We start from the raw sequence: 18,002 nt of genomic DNA on the forward strand, positions 1-18,002 counted from the left end.
TAAGCACAAAACACAAGATACTTCTCTTTTCAATATGAATAAGGCTTTATTAGATAAATCTAAGACATATAAACTAATCTAACACATAAGCATACGCACTCACACATTCACACAAGTTGCAGGAGGATAGAGTTAGGAAAGAGTGAGTTTAAGAGAATGAAAATGTAAAATCCCAAGTTTACAGCAATACGTGAAATTGCATAGACATGAACAACCATCAATCACTTAATTAACCCTTGCATTGAGTTCATCAATTAGGTTAAAATTATATTAGATAACACCAGTACAGATCAGAGTCTGGAGGTTACTTGTGATGCCTGTGTAACGGGGTTCCCTTTGTTGTCGCTGAAAAGGGGGTTTCCCAAGGTTGCTGATTGGCTGGAAGTCCAGTAGTCGCTGAAATTATGTCTTGGGAAGCCCGTGGTTGGGCATTGGCTGAAGATGCAGAGTTGTGGGCTGGTTGTAGTTTCAGACGGGCACTCGAGGTCAGACTCGGAGACACGCCGTTACAAAACTTAACTCAGAACACGAAACTCTCAAACGGAAAAGAAAAGAAACTAAAGTAAAAGAACAGAAGTAAAGTTTGACGAGACTAGGTGGTGTTTCTTCTCATCGTGACTAAGCAGCAGAAGGCGTGCAGGCTGAAGCACGCTGGAACCCGCGCTCAAAGAACGCTAAAAGTGATGACAAAGCATGACTAAAAGCAGGCTAAAAGCCGGCATGACTGATAGCAAAGCTAAACGCAAGCTCAAAGCTAAAAAGCAAAATTTTGATGGTGTCCTGAGTATTTAAACTGGCCTTTCGGCCACACCTCAAATGTTGTCTTGACCAATTAGATATTGTCTTTTCTCGGTGTGTTGCGATGTTTGTCCCACCCGTTCATAAATCATATGTTATCTTATCAATCACGTGGTCCGAATTTTCCCAGCTCTTGCAGGGTATAATTCTGGACATGATTCCTATGATAAAAATATGATACATTTGACAAATAACTGATGGTCAGAAACGTTTCAAGCAAGAAGAATCGAACACACACATACTAAACATGAATATGAATACTTAAGCTATTCAATAGTTATTAAAAAGACATACACAATAAGTGATTAGAAACATTATAATCAAATGTGTGGGTTTCATAAATGATATGGAGTTAAGCAATGGACTGATATTCCTTTAGAAGTCTTTTTGTGTTCATCTGTAGATGAACACAAAATTAAGATGAAGACAGTTTCTCTGCTTTTCTTTGACATAAGGATCTTCTGTGGAGACCAGAGGTTAAAAGGTCCCCTTAGGAATTTCAGTCTGGTTCTGCTAGGTGGGGGGAAGTCAATCCAACGATCTTGTTTACTCTCATGGGTTTACATGTGATGGTCAGGCTGTGCATCTCTTTGACCATCAATCTGAATTACTTGCCCCAAATTCGACAATCCCTTCTGTGGAATTCGGCTCCTCATGTTTCAATCATGCTCCCAATCGAATCTTTAATTTGTCTGGTTCCGGTCTGATACGCTACAAACTCTTGTCAGGACAATGGCAGTTTATTTACAGAATGAGTTTGCACATGTCGTTTCAGGTTTGTGTGATATATGAAACTCTTTTCACACTGAACACACTTGTAAGGTTTCTCTCCAGTGTGACTTCTCATGTGAATATTAAGGTTTCCTTTAATTGTGAAGCTCTTTCCACACTGAGGGCAGGTGAAAGGCTTCTCTCCAGTGTGAATTCTTGTGTGATCCTCAAAGTTTGCTCTCTGTGAGAAACACTTTCCACAATGCTGACATATAAAACAGTTCTCTCCCGAGTGACTCCTCATGTGAAGATCAAGCTGTGCTTTATATCTGAAACTCTTTTCACACTGAGGACACTTGTAAGGTTTCTCTCCAGTGTGAACTCTCATGTGAGTATTAAGGTTTCCACTAACAATCAATCTCCACACACATTAACGACAGGTGAAAGGCTTCTCTCCAGTGTGAACTCTCACATGATTCTCAAAATTTGCTCTCTGTGAGAAACTCTTTCCACACTGATGACATATGAAACAGTTCTTCCCGGAGTGAATCGTCATGTGTTTATTAAGGTGTGATTTAAATACGAAATGCTTTCCACACTGATCACAATCAAAAGGTTTCTCTCCATTGTGAACTCTCATGTGACCATCAAGTTCTTTTTTCTGTTTGAAGCTCTTTCCACACTGAGAGCATGTGAACGGCTTCTCTCCGGTGTGGATTCTCATGTGAATTTTAAGACTTCCTTTTACTGAGAAACTCTTCTCACACAGTTTGCAGGAGTAAGGCTTCTCTCCAGTGTGAATCCTCATGTGGGATTTAAGGGTTGATTTCTGTGTAAAACTCTTTCCACACTGAGTGCATATGAATGGCTTCTCTCCAGCATGGATATTCAAGTGTACTTTAAGGCTTTGTTTTCGATTAAAAATCTTTCCACACTGTTGGCAGGTGAAAGTGTTCTTTCCAGTGTGAACCTTCATGTGAGTCCTAAAACAATCTTTTCGTATGAAGCTCTTCCCACACAGTTTGCAGGAGTAAGGCTTCTCTCCAGTGTGAATCCTCATGTGGATATTAAGGGCTGATTTCTGTCTAAAACTCTTTCCACACTGAGGGCATATGAACGGCTTCTCCCCAGTGTGGATTTTTAAGTGAACTTTAAGGCTTTGTTTTCTAGTAAAACCGTTTCCACACTGCTGGCAGGTGAAAGGGCTCTCTCCAGTGTGAACCGTCATGTGAGACCTAAAACAATCTTTTCGTCTGAAGCTCATCTCACACAGTTTGCAGGAGTAAGGTTTCTCTCCAGTGTGAATCCTTATGTGAGCATTAAGTGTTTTTTTCTGTGTAAAACTCTTTCCACACTGAGAAGACATCAACAAATTCTCTCCAGTGTGGATTTTCAAGTGGCTTTTAAAGCCTTCTTTTCTAATAAAACTCCTTCCACAGTGTTGGCAGGTGAAAGGACTCTCTCCAGTGGACTGGACTTTAAGGTTTGTAGTTACTGTTTTATGAGTCTGTGAGTAACTAAAAGATTTTTCTCCAGCCATGAGGTCATGATATTTCTCTTTCTGATTATTCTCTTCCATTTCATTCAGGTCTTGACTCTCCTCTTTCAGCGCCATCAGGTCTAGAGTGAACAGAAACAAATAAGGTTATCTCTAGTTTAATGGCACAATGGCAGATATTAATTGCCTTTAGACAGGAAAATCATCAAATCCAACAACACGTGCAGTAGGTAGTCAACCAAAATGCCTATTACCAATGCGAACACCGCGAGGTCACGATATTATATAAAGCCCAGTCAAATTTAAACTCTTTTGCGAAATCACCACCAGGTGGCGCAAAGGGTGTTGCTAGTTGGAATTGTGACATTTTAACTTGTAAATAAAGATAAAATAATTAAATAAACCAGTGGTGATATTAATAACAATAATAAAGCATTATAACATTTAATCTCAAATTATTAATCATTTAAATGTTTAGTGTCAGCTATTTGACCACTGTTATGGTAAAATAACAGTTGTAAAATAGCTGATATTAAACAGCAGTGCTTCAAGTGTGCTTACTTTTACTGTACAGTACCAGCCAGTATTTTAGTTGAGCTCTTTGAATGTTTAGATCATATTTAAAGAGGTTTGCATTATGTCATAAATAATTAAATGATATAAATGGTGGATTATTGTCAATAGTTTTGATATAGACCTAGTTCTAATGCATATTTTTGTCCTATTGTCACATTAATGTCACAAATGAGAGGTCTGTTTTTAATAATTTAATAATGTATTGATGCATTTCAGTAGGTCACACATACTTATTCATTCTGTCCTTTTTTGACAAATCCCTGCTGAAAATTATAATGTCCATTAATTACCACATTGCTGATCACTTTTTATTAAAACATTCTTTTGAATTAATTAGAATGTGAAAGCACTCTATTCATATGTTCCCATGTTTTAATAATAATGCAGGGAGTGGACACATATGCAGAGTTTTCTATTTAGGTTTCTAAATAGGTTTTCTATTTCTATCAATGTTCTATTTTTTGGCAAACAAAAAATAGAACATTGATTCAAAATTATTTTCCTTGAAACTAATTATAGTCACGTATCTGCAATTGCTAGTTAGCTTTGTCCCTGACAGAATATCAAGGACCTTGTTTCCTAGATGGCCACCGGGACAAGACAACAGGAACCAGTTGAGTCCTCTGCACAATCTGACTTTGCTGCAGCCTGGAATTGAACTGCTGGTTTCGTCTGGTCAGAGAAGAACTGGCCCCCAACTGAGCCTGGTTTCTCCCAAGGTTTATTTCTTGATTCTGTCACTGATGGAGTTTTGGTTCCTTGCTGCTGTCGCCTCTGGCTTGCTTAGTTGGGGATACTTCATTTCAAACAATATCTTTGACTTGATTGCACAGATACTAATTAAACTGAACTGAGCTGGATGATGACATCACTGAATTCAATGATGAACAGCCTTTAACTGAACTCCTTTTGCATTATTGACACATTATTTCCCTATTTTGATATTGTGAATTTGCTTTGATGCAATCTGTATTGTTAATATATATATATAAACAAAGGTGACTTGACAGGGTACAAGATGACCTACAAATCGTTTGGTTCAAATGACAAAAATAGTCAATTAAATACTAGGAAATTAAAATAAAATAGGAAATACACAAAGACAGTTTACTACAGAAAACTACAGTTCAGTTCAATTAACAAAAACATTCAAAAAGGAACTGGTAACTTAAAATGAAATTCCAGGACTTTTAAGGAGTTTTCAAGCACTATTTTTTTTTCCAAGTACTAAAATCAGAGATCTCACTTATCAAACAATACCATTACTATCTTTCAAATTTTAATAAATAAACTAATAAAACAAAATGGTACAAATAAAGTGCAGCACATGCAATGACTGTGGCAACTTTAACATTTGAAAAGATACTGTGGCAAAGCTATCGCTTTCCTTATTCAAACTCAATTCAATTTCCTTATTCATTTTTTTTCTCCATGAATATATGATTGACCTGAAGAACGAACACAATATACACTTAGAAAATTATGAGCTATATCACGTTCATCAACATTAGGGGTGTGATAATACACTTAGCTCATGAGATGAGACAAAATACAGACATTTGCTTCACTAGACCGTTTTAATACAATTTTAAGAAATTTTCAATGACAAAATATGTCTTTTAATAACAAAAAGCAAAACAATACAGTTGTATTTTGACATATTTTAATTAATCTAGGGCTGTAACTATTATTTTTTTCAGATTGAGTAATCTGATAATTTAACTAATATAAACAGACCTAAGTGAAAAACAGGCTTTAGTATGACTATTTTATATATAAACTAATGATGAGGCAATATTAATTGGCTCAAATAAAGTATCAAAACCAAGTAATTAAATCGTTTTATTGAACAATACTGTTAAATTACATAAAGTACATAATATGAACATAACCAACTTAAGTACATTATGTATTATAATAAATACCTGCAGAGGGTGCCATCATCCTGGTGATGTTTCACTTTACAGCGTGATTCAATGATGTTTAAATCTATTTAATTTTAATATTTGGCCACATGCAAACTTGGAAACTTTTATTTTGAAATCGCGATGTACGATACATGGCATATTTAGAAATATGTTTATGTATTCCCTTGACTTGGCATACATTTATAAATGATTTGCATTACAAGTCTAGTGAGATAACACACATTGTTACCGCAGATGAACTACGCATATGCAGAGGAAGAGTTTAGCCCCTGTCATACATATAGTCTTTACTGGTAAATTACTGGTAAATTTCCGTTAAGAGATCATGTGTACACAGGACCACCAAAAATACCGGAAAATTCATTCTGGCAGTAATATCGTTCTTATGGAAATGATGTGATTACTGAGCTGTTTACAAAGCTCCACTCCTTTCTTATATAGTTTTTCCATCAAATATGAGCTAGATGGACATCTTTGACCATTGCACCTCACAGCTATTTCAATGTGTCATGTTCAAGATAAAACAGAATTAGATTGTATAGTATATAGTTTGTAAAATAGACATTTGACATAGATACGGTACTAAATTGTGACAACTAACCCCAGTCTCCTCTCCATAAAGTTGTTTAATTACCATAATAAAAGTACCATTGGATTTAAACATCCAAAATGCAACATGGTTCTGTCAGTAGTTTTAGTACTTTATTGTTAGTGTGGTGTCTCTCCTGTGGTTCAGGCAGCCTTTAACAAAAGCAAATAAACACACACATTTTCTAAAATATTTTACTATATCTTTTCTTGTGACAACAATTTTACTATATCTTTTCTTGTGACAACACTTGGGCTTGACTCAGGGAAGAGGACGCCTCCTGCCTTGCATAGTCCCGTGGGCTGCGCCAGTTAAACAACTAGGCAATTTTCATGATTGGGCATGGGACACAAGCTCAGGTTTGATCACCCTGTTGCTGGCCACCTTTGATGAGGGTGTTTAGTATTGAAAGGCCGAAACACCCCATGATCAAAGGCATACTACTGATGATGTGTCCCAAATTTACATCTTTCCCATATCTGAGGTACAGCTCCCACGCCACTCTTAACATCAAGGCAAACCTCATGTGCATACCATCCATTGGCACAATGGACAGTTTAACATCACGTCCCGTGTTTTTTTTTTTCTGGCCACAAATTGTGACAACACTGAAGAACAGACACTTTGCTACAATGTAAAGTAGTGAGTATACAGCTTGTATAATAGTGCAAATTTGCTGCCCCCTCAAAATAACTCAACAAACAGCCATTAATGTCTAAACCGCTGGCCACAAAAGTGAGTACACCCTTAAGTGAAAATGTCCAAATTGGGCCCAAAGTGTCAATATTTTGTGTGGCCACCATTATTTTCCAGCACTGCCTTAACCCTCAGTCCTCTTCCACTCCTCCATGATGACATCATGGAGCTGGTGGATGTTAGAGACCTTGCACCCCTCCACCTTCCGTTTGAGGATGCCCCACAGATGCTCAATAGGGTCCAGTCCATCACCTTTACCCTCAGATTCTTTAGCAAGGCAGTGGTCATCTTGGAGGTGTGTTTGGTGTCTTTGTGCTCCTCACCTAGTTGCCGCCACACGCTTGACACCATCTGAACCAAATAAGTTTATCTTGGTCTCATCAGACCATAGGACATGATTCCAGAAATCCATGTCCTTAGTCTGCTTGTCTTCAGCAAACTGTTTGTGGGCTTCCTTGTGCATCATCTTTAGAAGAGGCTTCCTTCTGGGAAGACAGTCATGCAAACCAATTTGATGCTGTGTTCGGCGTATGGTCTCAGCACTGACAGGCTGACCCCCAACCGCTTCAACCTCTTCAGCAATGGTGGCAGCACTCGTACGTCTATTTCCCAAACACAACCTCTGGATAGGACGCTGAGCACATCCACTCAACTTCTTTGGTCGACCATGGCGAGGCCTGTTCTGAGTGGAACCTGTCCTGTTAAACCGCTGTATGGTCTTGGCCACCGTGCTGCAGCTCAGTTTCAGGGTCTTGGCAATCTTCTTATAGCCTACACCATCTTTATGTAATGCAACAATTCTTTTTTCAGATCCTCAGAGAGTTTATTGCCATGAGGTGCCATGTTGAACTTCCAGTGACCAGTATGAGAGAGTGAAAGCAATAACACCAAATTTAACATACATGCTCCCCATTCACACCTGAGACCTTGTAACACTAATAAGTAACATGACACTGGGGAGGAGAAAATGGCTAATTGGGCCAAATTTGGACATTTTCACTTAGGGGTGTACCCACTTTTGTGGCCAGCAGTTTAGACTTTCATGGCTGTTTGTTGAGTTATTTTGAGGGGACAGCAAATTTACACTGTTATACAAGCTGTACACTCACTACTTTACATTGTAGCAAGATGTCATTTCTTCAGTGCTGTCACATGAAAAGATAGGATCTTTTATCCTTTATTTTGTAGTAGCAATGTTGAAAATGTTTAAAAAATAAATTGATTATTTTATTATGTGAGAAGAAAGAGAGCACAACTGTGTACTGTAATAGTACCCAGATTTTGTGAGGGTATCAGATGATACTTTCATCTTTATCAGTACTGAAATTCATACTGTACTATTAGAAGAAAAGGACAATGGTGACACCAAATTACAATGATGGTGCTACTGAAATATTTTTTAAACGTATGATAGCAATACCATGATGTTTGAGTCATATCATGGTGTTACCATAGTATTAGTTAAAATACCACAGAGTACCATGTACATTCCGTGACAACTCAACCAGAGGTCCCCAGCTCAAATTTTAGATTTTGTTAATATTTTTTTCAGAAGATAGACAGACATGTACAGTAATGAAAGCCAAAATATTAAATGTGATGGTTGAAGATTGACTTAGTAATCCACTATTTTTTAGAGGGTGGTCAAAATGGCAATTTTCTCCTAAGATTCAGAGACAAATTACAGGGGGGTAAAAATGACTTCAGAAAGATCATAATGTTCAGCAGCAGAATAATGTTACTTTCACACAGAGATTGTTAGGTCTGTTAGTAAAATCTGTTGACTTTAGACATCTTTGTTGCATTATGTGCCAATGGTGACCATTAAAAAATGGGAAAACAGCAGGTTTTAAATTTTTTCTCCAAAGTTTGCAGGCCAGCAACTCAAGAAGTATTAAAGATATCTTAATGCCCTCCTAGTTATTGGGTCCCAACAAACCCTCCCCGCGGCATCTTCATCTCCACCTATCCTGGCATCGTGTGGATCACACTGAAACATTCCTCCCTTAAGTTTGACCAATATACATCGACCAGACAAAACATTATGACCAGCTTCCTAATATTGTCTTGGTCCGCCCAGATTCTACATCACTGCCTGTTTAGCCTGCCTATCAATTCAACATCACTGCCTGTTTAGCCCCACCCACAGATTCTACAGCACTGCCTGTTTCGCCCCGCCTGCCGATTCTGCATCACTGCCTGTCCCCCCCCCCACCTACCCACATTCTACATCACTAGGTGCATTCGACTTGAAGCCTGGCTACAGACGGCGATCGGGGGCAGAGTTGAAAACAGACACGTCAAGCCAGACACTTTCTGCTCCCATTAGTGACACTCACGTGGTGTTTGCATACTTTATCACAGATGAAGTGAATTAAATGCAATATTTGTCAAATAGACAGACATTTCCATGAACAACAGAAACTCTTTTGTATACTGCTTAATACAATGCCATGTTTTCAAGAATAAAGTTCAACATAATCATATACTATTTAAATACTAATAAAGGGGGGGGGGGTATATATGCTTTTATCAGTGTTGTATGATAAACCTGACTCAATACAACAGTGCGACTACAGTAAAAAAAAAGCTTTTACCGTCCTAAAAACACAATTCTGTGGCCATTATTGGAATGGAAAAGGTTAGAATAAACCTGACACACACGTGATCATTGTCATGCGGTGTATCTGGCCAATCGTGAAACAGCTGTGTCGTCATCAACGCTCCTACAGTCGCTCTGGAGAAACTGCTGCGGCTGAGTCAGCTGGCTGCTCTCGAAACGCTCTCCCTGTACTTTGATGCCACACGTGACAGTCATGTGGCGTCGGCGCCATCTGAAGTCAGACACAATTTCTAACTGGCATGCACTGCTTCAAGTCAGATTGCGATCGGTCTGCACAGTGCTGCGTGAAGTTGAACGCACCTACTGTCTGTTTAGCCCCACCCACCGATTCCACATCACTGCCTGTTTAGCCCCAGTTTAACCCTGCCCACCGATTCTACATCACTGTCTGGTGAGCCCGCCTATCAATTCAACATCACTGCCTGTTTAGCCCCACCCACAGATTCTACAGCACTGCCTGTTTAGCCCCGCCCACTTATTGTACATCACTGACTGTTAAGCCCCACCTCCCGATTCCACATCACTGCCTGTTTAGCCCCACCCACCGATTCCACATCGCTGGCTCTTTAGCACCACCCACTGATTCCACATCGCTCCCTGTTTAGCACCACCCACCAATTCCACATTGCTGCCTGTTTAGCACCACCCACCAATTCTACATCACTGTCTTTTTATCCCCACCCACCTATCCCACACCACCAACTGGTGAGCCCGCCTATCAATTCAACATCACTGCCTGTTTAGCCCCCCCTGCCGATTCTGCATCAATGCCTGTTTAGCCCCACCCACAGATTCTACAGCACTGCCTGTTTAGCCCCGCCCACTTATTGTACATCACTGACTGTTAAGCCCCACCTCCCGATTCTACAGCACTGCCTGTTTAGCCCCGCCCACTTATTGTACATCACTGCCTGTTTAGTCCCACCCAATGATTCTACATCACTGTCTGTTTAGCTCCTAATTTTTGTGGCAATAGAAAAAGACCTATGTAAACAATAGCCTTTAAAATACATAGCACTGAGGCAATAATAGCTAGTTAAAATAAACTCCACTCACTCTAGCTGCCAGCTTCCGCTCACTCTGGCCGCCTGCCTCCGCTCACCTGCCTCCGCTCACTCTGGCCCGCCTGCCTCCGCTCACTCTGGCCCGCCTGCCTCAGCTCACTCTGGCCGCCTGCCTCCGCTCACTCTGGCCCGCCTGCCTCAGCTCACTCTGGCTGCCTGCCTCCGCTCACTCTGGCCCGCCTGCCTCAGCTCACTCTGGCCGCCTGCCTCCGCTCACTCTGGCCCGCCTGCCTCAGCTCACTCTGGCTGCCTGCCTCCGCTCACTCTGGCCCGCCTGCCTCAGCTCACTCTGGCCGCCTGCCTCCGCTCACTCTGGCCCGCCTGCCTCAGCTCACTCTGGCCCGCCTGCCTCCGCTCACTCTGGCCCGCCTGCCTCCGCTCACTCTGACCCGCCTGCCTCAGCTCACTCTGGCCCCCGCTTACTGCTCACTCTGGCCGCCTGCCTCCGCTCACATGCCTCCGCTCACTCTAAGCCGCCTGCTTCCGCTCAATCTGGCCGCCTGCCTCCGCTCACCCTGGCCGCCTGCCTCCGCTCACTCTGGCCGCCTGCCTCCGCTCACTCTGACCCGCCTGCCTCCGCTCACTCTGGCCCGCCTGCCTCCGCTCACTCTGGCCCACCTGCCTCCGCTCACTCTGGCCCACCTGCCTCCGCTCACTCTGGCCCACCTGCCTCAGCTCACTCTGGCCACCTGCCTCCGCTCACTCTGGCCACCTGCCTCCGCTCACTCTGGCCGCACCTGCCTCCGCTCACTCTGGCCGCCTGCCTCCGCTCACTCTGGCCACCTGCCTCAGCTCACTCTGGCCGCCTGCCTCCGCTCACTCTGGCCGCCTGCCTCCGCTCACTCTGGCCGGCCGCTGCCTCCGCTCACTCTGGCCGCCTGCCTCAGCTCACTCTGGCCGCCTGCCTCAGCTCACTCTGGCCCGCCTGCCTCCGCTCACTCTGGCCGCCTGCCTCCGCTCACTCTGGCCACCTGCCTCAGCTCACTCTGGCCCGCCTGCCTCCGCTCACTCTAGCCGGCCTGCCTCAGCTCACTCTAAGCCGCCTGCTTCCGCTCAATCTGGCCGCCTGCCTCCGCTCACCTGCCTCAGCTCACTCTGGCCGTCTGCCTCCGCTCACTCTGGCCGCCTGCCTCCGCTCACTCTGGCCGCCTGCCTCCGCTCACTCTGAGCCGCCTGTCTCCGCTCACTCTGACCCGCCTGCCTCCGCTCACTCTGGCCGCCTGCCTCCGCTCACTCTGGCCCGCCTGCCTCAGCTCACTCTGGCCGCCTGCCTCCACTCACTCTGGCCGCCTGCCTCAGCTCACTCTGGCCGCCTGCCTCAGCTCACTCACTCTGGCCGCCTGCCTCCGCTCACTCTGGCCGCCTGCCTCCGCTCACTCTGGCCGCCTGCCTCCGCTCACTCTGGCCGCCTGCCTCCGCTCACTCTGACCCGCCTGCCTCCGCTCACTCTGGCCCGCCTGCCTCCGCTCACTCTGGCCCACCTGCCTCAGCTCACCCTGGCCGCCTGCCTCCGCTCACTCTGGCCCACCTGCCTCCGCTCACTCTGGCCCACCTGCCTCCGCTCACCGCTCACCTCTGGCCCACCTGCCTCCGCTCACTCTGGCCGCCTGCCTCCGCTCACTCTGGCCCGCCTGCCTCCGCTCACTCTGGCCGCCTGCCTCCGCTCACTCTGACCCGCCTGCCTCCGCTCACTCTGGCCGCCTGCCTCAGCTCACTCTGGCCGCCTGCCTCAGCTCACTCTGGCCCGCCTGCCTCAGCTCACTCTGACCCGCCTGCCTCCGCTCACTCTGGCCGCCTGCCTCCTATGATGTCAGAAAGGCACAGAATATCAGGAATGAGCATCAAGAGTGAACAGGCAACGGACAGAAATTCAGCACGAGCAGGATCCAGAAAACAGACAATAACTCACACACTACAGACAGACCTCAACCCTGCCATTCACATAATACACACATACAACTACAGACAACAAATGTAAAGCAGATCACTCACATTTCAACGTTTGGTTTTCGCTAAATGTAAGTATGTGTTAGATACTCTTCAATAATTTATTGACAAATGAATGATTCTCACTGCCTTTAACTCAGAAATAGATATGGGTTTAGTATGGGTACACAAAATAATTGTTTTGGATATATCATTTATTATTTTTCTCCATTGGCGATGTCGTTCATTTCATCATGAGTTGCATGTAGTAAATACAATAAAGAGATTGATGATGAAGAAAGACTTTGAGAATGAAACAGACCTGTGTGTTCGTCAGTATCTTCATGTTTGAGTGTTTCTTCAATCTTCAGGTCTTCACTCTCCTCTTTAATAAACTCCATCTCTATAACAGTGTGCTTCAGCAGGAGTTTCTCTGTGTGTTTGAGATCAGAATCATTAACAGACAGATCTCTGTGTGCATCTCCATCAGCTCCCTAGTTCAGTAGTCTGCACACTAGTAAGGGAGTCAGCCAATGGCCTGATTAGACAAAAACACTCAAAACTAGCACTACACATCAATAAAAGAACACTGATCATAGACAATTGATATTTAGACATTTGTGATTTACATTTGGTATGTAGTGACTTGTAGATGATGTTTAACAGCTCACACATAGTGAGTGTATGTATTGTGATGACAGATTTGAGTTGTATTTATGTTCTGCAGTGCTGTGATTCCAGTACTTAAGATGCCGATAAACTTAAAGCAAAAACAAAATTTGACCAAAGTGACATTAAGTCACTCCCCCAGATCTCCTAATTAATAACAAATACAGATAAAATGAAATATATATACATATATATGTAGTCTATTATCATTTATATAAATCAACTTCACAACTTTCACTTGCACTGATATGACAAGATATTTTCTTTAAGTTGTCCTCTAGTCATGGACAGCTCTTTTCTGTGTACATTTATTTAAATCAATATTTTTCAATCTAAACAGTGTGTTTATGATGAACTGCTTCAATATGAAGAGAGCGACACGAGACTCACAACTGTTCATTAGTGCTATTAGAGTCATAACAATGTTACACTCGGAAATAAGTTATTCGTTATAAAGTTCACTATACACTTGTCTAAACGAGCTGCGTTGATTTAAACACTTAAATTAGTTAAAAACACACCTTTCTTCAGCCGAATCACAGATGCAGGAGCGCGGCGCAGAACTGTGACGTCACGACGCCACACCAAAATAAAAGTCCCGCTCAAAATAATGAGTTTACATACAGGAAACATATTCAAGTGATACGATTGATTCAAAAAAATAAATTGCTGATTTACAAACATGATTTTACTCCTCATTTTTATGGAAGAAAAATAATGACAAATGTCACTGAAACAAAGAAGCATGTTGAATTGCACTGAAAAAATACTGCATTGCATTAACAGTGCTTGCATTTCAATGTCTTGTATTTTCAGGGCTTGCATTTTTAGGGGCTGAAATTTAACAGTTGTTTATTTAAGCTGTGAATATTTCAAATCGAAACATTTCACACATTTTCAGAATTAAAAATTCAGTGTGTGGTGATTCACAAAAACTGATCTGCAGAAATGGAGCAAGCGGTATGTACAGGTGCATCTCAATAAATTAGAAGGTCATGGAAAAGTTCATTCATTTCAGTAATTCAACTCAAATTGTGAAAATTGTGTATTAAATAAATTAAATGCACACAGACTGAAGTAGTTTAAGTCTTTGGTTCTTCTAATTGTGATGATTTTGTCTCACATTTAACAAAAACCCAACAATTCACCAATTCATCTCAACAAATTAGAATACTTCATAAGACCAATAATAAAAAAAAAATAACATTTTTAGTGAATTGATGGCCTTCTGGAAAGTATGTTCATTTACTGTACATGTACTCAATACTTGGTAGGGGCTCCTTTTGCTTTAATTACTGCCTCAGTTCAGCGTGGCATGGAGGTGATCAGTTTGTGGCACTGCTGAGGTGGTATGAAGCCCAGGTTTCTTTGACAGTGGCCTTCAGCTCATCTGCATTGTTTTGGTCTCTTGTTTCTCATTTTCCTCTTGACAATACTCCATAGATTCTCTCTGGGGTTCAGGTCTGGTGAGTTTGCTGGCCAGTCAAGCACACCAACACCATGGTCATTTAACCCACTTTTGGTGTTTTTGGCAGTGTGGGCAGGTGCCAAATCCTGCTGGAAAATGAAATCAGCATCTTCAAAAAGCTGGTCAGCAGAAGGAAGCATGAAGTGCTCCAAAATTTCTTGGTAAACGGTTCCAGTGACTTTGGTTTTCAAAAAACACAATGGACCAACACCAGCAGATGACATTGCACCCCAAATCATCACAGACTGTGGAAACTTAACACTGGACTTCAAGCAACTTGGACTATGAGCTTCTCCACCCTTCCTCATCTGAAAAGAGGACTTTGGACCACTGGGCAGCAGTCCAGTTCTTCTCCTCCTTAGCCCAGTTCTGTGGTTCAGGAGTGGCTTAACAAGAGGAATACAACAACTGTAGCCAAATTCCTCGACACGTCTGTGTGTGGTGGCTCTTGATGCCTTGACCCCAGCCTCAGTCCATTCCTTTAAATTCCACTCAAATTCTTGAATAGATTTTGCTTGACAAGCCTCATAAGGCAGCGGTTCTCTCGGTTGGTTGTGCATCTTTTTCTTCCACACTTTTTCCTTCCACTCAACTTTCTGTTAACATGCTTGGATACAGCACTCTGTGAACAGCCAGCTTCTTTGGCAATGAATGTTTGTGTCTTACTCTCCTTGTGAAGAGTGTCAATGATTGTCTTCTGGACAACTGTCAGATCAACAGTCTTCCCCATGATCGTGTAGCCTATTGAACCAAACTGAGAGACCATTTTGAAGGTTCAGGAAACCTTTGCAGGTGTTTTGAGTTGATTAGCTGATTGGCATGTCACCATATTCTAATTTGTTTAGAATTGGTGGGTATTTGTTAAATGTGAGCCAAAATCATCACAATTAAAAGAACCAAAGACTTTAACTACTTCAGTCTGTGTGCACTGAATTTATTTAATACACAAGTTTCACAATTTGAGTTGAATTACTGAAATAAATTAACTTTTCCACGACATTCTAATTTATTAAGATGCAGCTGTACAAGCCGGAAATTTTTTTTTTTTTTTCACAGGCCTATCTAAAGGGTAAATGGTCCCACCTAGTGATCATCTGTAAAAACTCCAAATTTGACCTCTTCCCAACAGGGAAAACCACCAACAATCAAGAATGCATGATTATATGGTGTCATGGCTTTGCAATCAAAAAATGTTGTTATAATGGAAGTCAATGGGGCAAAAACAGCCACAAACAATAAATGAGGGAGAAAAAATTAAAATCTGATGCTGCACAAAAACTAACAATGCATCAAAGCCAGTGTTGTTACTAATCTTTGACATGCCCAAGACTGTGATAAAAGGTAAAAAAAAAAGTCCACAATCACTTTTTATACTGAAAAGAAGTCATTTTGTGTGTTTTTTCCCCCAAATCAGTGACATCATTTATGAACTTGGCAATTAAAGAGTAAAAATCAATTAGTAGTTATGAACTACAATTAGTAGTTAACACTAATGATGATTAATAAAATAATTAAAAAAAAAAAAAAAAAAAAAAAAATAACTGATACATTTTTACAGCAGTTTAATTTAGTGGATGTTTTCATCTCGAACATAACGAAAGGGTAGTGAATTTGAACAACCCACAAGGGTTAATGTGGATGGGGTGATGCATGCTTACTTTCTTCTTCCTAAAGTCCACAATGAGCTCCTTTGTCTTGCTGGTGTTAAGGAGCAGGTTATTGTCAGCGCAGTATGCGGCCGGGTGCTGTACCTCCTCCCTGTAGGCAGTCTCATTGTTGTCACTGATGAGGCCAATCACCGTGGTGTCATCTGCAAACTTAATGATGGAGTTGGATCCATGCACAGGCTTGCAGTCGTGGATGTAGAGGGAGTAGAGGAATGGGCTCAGCACACAGCCCTGTGGTACACCGTTGTTGAGTGTGATGGTGGTGAAGCAGGTGTGGCCTGACCTAACATGGTCTGTTGGTCAGAAAGTCCATGATCCAGTTGCAGAGGGAGGTGTTAATGTCCAGGTCTCCAAGTTTTGTGGTCAGCTTGGAGGGAATGATGGTGTTAAATGCTGAGCTGAAGTCAACAAACAACATCCGTACATATGTGTTGTTATTGTCCAAGTGTGTGAGTGTAGAGTGCAGCACTGTGCATACTGCATCCTCTGTGCTCCTATTTCTATGGTAGGTAAATTGGTGTGGGTCCAGTGTGGGTGGGAGGCAGTCTTTGAGGTGTGCTAGAATCAGTCGCTCGAAGCACTTCATAATGATAGGTGTGAGTGCTACGGGGCGGTAGTCATTTAAGCACATGGGGGAAGAGTGTTTTGGTATTGGCACAATGGATGTGGACTTAAAACATGTTGGCACAGTTGCTTGGGTGAGGGATAGGTTGGAAATGTCTGTGAAGACCCCTGCAAGCTGCTCTGCACATGCTCTAAGCACAAGTCCAGGAATGTCATCCGGGCCAGCAGCCTTGCGTGCGCTGATCCGGCTCAATGCTGTGTAGACATCTTTGGAGGTGAGTTTGAGGGGTTGGTGGTTTGCTGAGTGTGTGATTTTGGTGGCCGTCTCCTTGCTGTCGCTGTTGAAGCGAGAATAAAATTCATCTAAATAAATAAGGAAACATACGTCACCGACCGAGCGGAGTTGCTTGACTTAAATTATAGTCGCTGATGACCTGGATGCCCTGCCACATGTGTCGGGGGTCAGAGTTGGAAAAGTGTTCCTCTACCTTCAGCTTGTAGCAGTACTTGTCCTTTTTGATGCCCCTCCTCAGGTTAGCCCTGGATTTACTGTAGGCCTGAGCGTCATCTGACCTGAAGGCAGTGTTGCGGGCTTTCAGCAGAAGTCGCACCTCCTTGTTCATCCATGGCTTCTGATTAGGGTATGTTGTGATCCGTTTCTCTGTTGTAACACTGTCAATGGTGGTGTTGATGTAATTCATTACAGAGGAGGTATAGATATCAATGTCCGTGTGAGAGCCACAGGCAGCCTGATAAGCAGACATACTCCAGTACGTGTGGTGAAACCTGTCCTGAAGTAAAGAGTCTGCTCCAGTTGGCCACACTTTGATGGTCCTCACTGATGGCTTCACACGGTTGATGAGGGGTGAATACTTGGGGTTGAGAAACAAAGAAAGGTGATCAGACTGTCTGAGGTGGAGGAGGGGGGTCGCGGTGTAAGCTCCATCAATGTTTGAGTAAACATGATCCAAAGTGTTGTCTCCTCTGGTGTGGCAGGAAACATGCTGATGGAATTTGGGGAGCACTGTCTTTAATTTGCAGTGATTAAAATCACCCGCAACAATAAAAGCAGCCTCCGGGTGAGCAGTCTGTTGTTTACTAATGGCTGCATTAAGTTTGTTCAAAGCAAGCTTGGCATTAGCATCCGGTGGAATATAGACTGCTGTTATAATGGTGGAAGTGAACTCCCGCGGCAGATAAAAAGGTCTACATTAAACCACGAGAA

General features: G+C 42.7%; 1 pseudogene; it reads right to left on the reverse strand.

The window, feature by feature from the left end:
- Positions 1-1,392: 1,392 nt before the first annotated feature.
- The window catches only part of LOC109049916, a 100,195-nt pseudogene continuing 83,585 nt past the window's right edge, over positions 1,393-18,002 (reverse strand).

The sequence above is a fragment of the Cyprinus carpio genome, chromosome B4 (assembly GCF_018340385.1).
Source record: "Cyprinus carpio isolate SPL01 chromosome B4, ASM1834038v1, whole genome shotgun sequence".
Lineage (NCBI taxonomy): Eukaryota > Metazoa > Chordata > Actinopteri > Cypriniformes > Cyprinidae > Cyprinus > Cyprinus carpio.